This window comes from Octopus bimaculoides, chromosome 11, assembly GCF_001194135.2.
Source record: "Octopus bimaculoides isolate UCB-OBI-ISO-001 chromosome 11, ASM119413v2, whole genome shotgun sequence".
NCBI lineage: Eukaryota > Metazoa > Mollusca > Cephalopoda > Octopoda > Octopodidae > Octopus > Octopus bimaculoides.
In genome coordinates, this window is record NC_068991.1 from 49,639,345 (window position 1) to 49,644,344 (window position 5,000).

Sequence of the window (5,000 nt, forward strand, 5' to 3'; positions counted from 1 at the left end):
CATCATTATATTTGGAAAGATAGAAATAAATTTCAATGAGTATTACTTACTCAGATATAATCCAACCCTTTGTCAGCTATTTTTTGGCTCAATGCGATGTCTTTATTTCCGATGTTTTTGGATAAGTTTTGGAGCAGTGATTTATCGTTCTCACATGTTAAACTTCCCCGGTGTTCTCTTATTATTATTATTATTATTATTATTATTATTATTATTATTACTATTATTATTATTATTATTATTATTATTATTATTATTACTATTATTATTATTATTATTACTATTATTATTATTATTATTATTATTATTATTATTAACTCTTTCATCCCCTATTTCATAACTATTTGGATTTATATGTGTCCATAATCATCACTAATACTAAATCCTCTAGCTTAAATAAAAGGAAGGAAGGAAGGAAGGAAGGAAGGAAGGAAGGAAGGAAGGAAGGAAGGACGGAAGGAAGGAAGGGAGTAATGTGGGAAAGAAGAAAGGAAAGAAATAGGGATTATGATTATGTACAAAAATTATTTGGTAATTGATTGTTGAACACATCGACACTTACCTCGCATTCGCAATGACGTTTATAGTATTTTGCCACTCCACGTCTAATAATTTTGGAGAGACTAAACCAGGGTTGATTTCCCGCGCATAAACCCGTTTCCAGAGAACCATTATTGAAAGATGCTGAAAATAAAGAATCAAACTAATAGCGTTAATGGATATATAATCACTTTTATTGATTTACTTCAAGAACGGAAATAATTAGAATGTGCACATACATACTTTTATATCATTAGTTACGGATATATTTCTATTTTCTCAACGAGTCACGTTATTATTTATAAGAGTTCGTTATTATTTATAAGAGGGTTGTTAATGTCTATCACTTCAACATCTTCCCTTTTCAGATTGATCTCCGCTGGAAGTGAATAAATATTTTTTTTTTCAAACCACATCTCCATTTTTGAGATTTATTTCCATCGAAAGCTTAATAATTTTTTCGTTTTGGAACGGCTTCCAACAATTCCGTATATTTTCTTTTTCTTGTACTTGTACGCCTTGGCTCGACGGTTTCTTGTGGAGAAAATATGGTAGAGGACTTCAAAAATATCGTAGAAGACTTCAAAAATATCGTAGAGGACTTCTACGGGTACCTCTTTCCTTGTAACCATTTCTTCAGCAAGCCTTTTTTCCAGTTGATTCATGATTATGTTCCCATTTCGAACCTTTCACCATATACGTCATTTTACCGATCCGTTTTATCATTTCGCCATCTTCCCAACCTTCTTTCCATTTCTGTACACTCTGAAAAACACCTTATCGCCAGTTTTTAAATAGTGTTTTCCCAGGTTTTTTTTTATTTTTCTTCCAGGTAATAATTTGTCAAAAACTGTCCTTTTTTCTCTTGCGGACATCAGTTCAGCAGGCAACATGCCTGAAGGGGTATTTGGGTTTGGCGTTACACGGTAAACTCTCGGGAATTGTGACAATGCTATATCACCCATTACCTCATTTCTGGATTTCCTTAGCACCCTTTTGAACGTGTCCACAAAGCGTTCAGCTTGTCTGTTCGATCTTAGGTGATACGGAGGACTAGTGATACATTTACATATGTGTGACCATTTTGTAACGCTATCTACTATTGTTAGATAATATTATTCGTTTGATGGTCCTGTGAAGTCTATGTGTAGCCTTGTCTATGAAATATCGGTATTGGTCCAAGGTTGAAATTTTGTAGGTAGTGACTTCGCTGCAAGAGCAAAACCTATGCAGGATATTATTGACTTCTCAGTAAACATAACTCTTCATAAGTGACTTCATCCAAAACATACCTGGATGTCCAGTGTGGAATTCCTTTAACATTCGATTTTGTAGTGAGACAGGCATTACGATCTTCTGTGCATACATAAGCACGTTATTATATATCGAATACAAGTTCGAAACTGTATTACGTCCATTAACGCGTATTTTTTTGTGATCTCATTATTATTTTCATTTTCATGATAAACTCGTCCGTCTCTGACTATTTTTTTTTATTTCCCCCAACGTGACAGGCAATTCAAGCACAGCGTTGCACAATATAATTATTTCATTTTCGGCTCTTAACGTCCCTATTACTGTGTCTTCTAGTGGTTGACTGTATTTTGGTATTAACTTCGACAAACTACCTGCATGTCCCAATTTTTTAGATGGCAAATAGTCCATCTTGAAGTCATAATTTAGTATGATCGTTCTCCAGTACTGCAATCTGTTGGCTGTATGTGTGGGAATAGGCTTTTTTGATTCATAGATCGACAATAATGGGCGGTGGTCTGTCTGCAAGTGGTATCTTCTTCCATGTATAAATTTATGGAATTTCTTTATCGCAAATATGACGGCTAATGCTTCCTTCTCTATTTGACTGTAACTTTTCCCAGCCGGCAGTAAGGAACGCGAAGCATGAGCTACAGCTTTCGCGGTACCATCTTTATATTTGTGTAAAATCTTACCTCCAACACCACTTTCTTGCTGCCACTACTATTTCTAAATGCGGGTCAAAATGTGATAACGACAATTCCGACGTTAAGATGTTTTAATTTCTTCAAAAGCTTTTTGGCGCCTGTCCGACCAGTTCCATTTAACGTCCTTTTTTTAACAACTTCCTCAGGGATGAATTTAAATCATCCATGTTTGGTAGGCATACCTGGTAGCAATTTGCAAGCTCCATATATACTGGTAACGGTGTAATGTTTGTCAGAGGGAGCATAATTTTTATTGCACTCGTCCTTGACGGGTTTGTTCTACGTCCATTTTCATCAATAGTCTGCTCTAGGTATTTTATTCTTGGCATAAAAAATTCACTCTTTTCTTCGCTGAGCTTAAAACCATTATTTTTTACTTTTTCGAAGACTTTTTTAACATGCTCAGCATGCTGACCACGAGATTCACGTTTTATGAGTATGTCATCAAGTTAAGCTATAGCGAAATCCGAACCTGCGAGCGTAGTGTCTATAACTTGTTGAAAAATACCTGGTGTAACCTTTATACCAAAAGGAAGTCGATTAAATTTAAACAATCTTCTATGGGTAATTATTGTTAATAATTTTGAACATTCCTCATTAGCTTGTACCTGCAGGTATGCTTCAGTTAGGTCCAACTTTGAAAAACATTTTCCTCCATTCAACTTCGCGAAAATTTCTTCCGCATTTCGTAACATAAAACATTCGTTTAACCATGTTGAAAAATCAGCACATACGCGGATATTATTATTATTATCATCATTATTATTATTATCATTATTATTAGTATTATTATTATTATTATTATTATTATTATTATTATTATTATTATTATTATTATTATTATTATTATTATTATTATTATCATTAATTTTATTGAGTGAGAGAGCAGTGCATACCATCAAAGTGACACTGGGGTAAGATATACGAAGCCCAGTATACCCACCATCACTACCTGTCTGATAAGGGTACACCAGGCACATGCATCACAACCATATGTGCACGACATGGTGATCTCATATCAAGATAAACAGCGCATGACCTCGCAGGTGGGGCCTAGTTAGAATTTTCTTCAGGTCGAGTAGCCCATCCCGCTCAAAAGGTCCCTGAATAAGGTCTGTTTAAGGATGTTGAGCAAAACACCCATGTTTCCAAAGGTGAATTATTCAAACCCCAAAGAATTCCTCTCAAAACATGGCTATGATGCTCCCCCACTACTTCTGCTCATGATCAGAGATGCACATATCGTCAGCCACCAAGAGACATGCTCAACTAGTTAAGGTCAAACAACTGACAAGCAAATCTGTGGTATTAAGCAGAATATTTACTGTAGCCCTTCTTTTATACCAAAACAAAACAAAATTCATGATAACACTTCCAATCAATCAAGATCAGAAGCCATGAGAGCCACTGCCTTGTACTGCATTATTATTATTATCATTATTATCATTATTATTATTATTATTATTATTATTATTATTATTATTATTATTATTATTATTATTATTTTGACATAAACTGTCAGGAACGCCCATTCAGCGTAATATATTTTTTTCAATAGGTACACACTTTTCAAGTCTATCCAACTTTTCGTTAATTTGTTTAAACGTTGTGAAAGATACAGTCCTTATTGGTTTAAATTCCGGTATAGAAATTTCTTTTACTTGAAACTTCGCCTTTGTTTTTGTGCAAAGACCTAATTCATCAGTAAAAAACTTTGGAAAAATCATTCATATTTATAAAAAAAAATATTTATGGGGAGGTTCCATAAGTTACAGGTCCGTTACAAGTCGACATTTCTTCAATTATATCTGCGTCATGTCTTAAATTTATAATCCTCTAGTATTCCTCTGCTACTGCTTGTAGAGTTAATTTTTGTTCCTCTTCTAATTTTGTTAATATCAAGAAACGTTTTTATGTATCTTTCCTTGCAGTTAACACTTGAACAAAGATTAAACATTTGAAAAAGTCTGGGGTTAATTCATTTAATTTGAATTTTCACATTCTCAGTTTACCACCTAGCATAGGTAACGAAATCCTTATCTTTTTTTTTTTACTAAATTTAAACACTGCCAGCGAGTATTGTACAGGGAACTTCTTTGACAGAAAATTTTCGATAGAATGTTAATTGTGTCATCGAAACAAATATCACCTGGTTTCTTCGGCAGAATATAATTACAGTATTTTTCGTGATCGGCAGGAGATAACTTTCTTAAAAGTAGTTGAATTTTCTTCTTGTCAGTCCAATTGCTGCATTCATCTTTGAAGATTTCTTCGTATCTTTAAAAGTATACAGAGAAAGTAATAACTTCTGCTGGATTACAGACGAACTCTCCATTCGAGTTCGCTGCAGAGTCCGGCGTAAACAACCCGGAAGTATCTTCAGACTACTTCAACATTAATTCCAGTAACTGTTGCTGTTGTTGTTCTCTTTGCTGATGCAGCTGCAGTTGCTGCTGCTGCTATTGCTCTTTCTGCTGTTACTGCTGTTGTTACAGCTGC

The 5,000-nt window shown here is 34.3% G+C and overlaps 1 protein-coding gene across 1 annotated transcript in view; it reads right to left on the reverse strand.

Moving 5' to 3' along the window:
* Positions 1-5,000, reverse strand: part of LOC106869890 (echinoderm microtubule-associated protein-like 2) — a 374,285-nt gene that overhangs the window by 7,261 nt on the left and 362,024 nt on the right. The window lies entirely within an intron of this gene.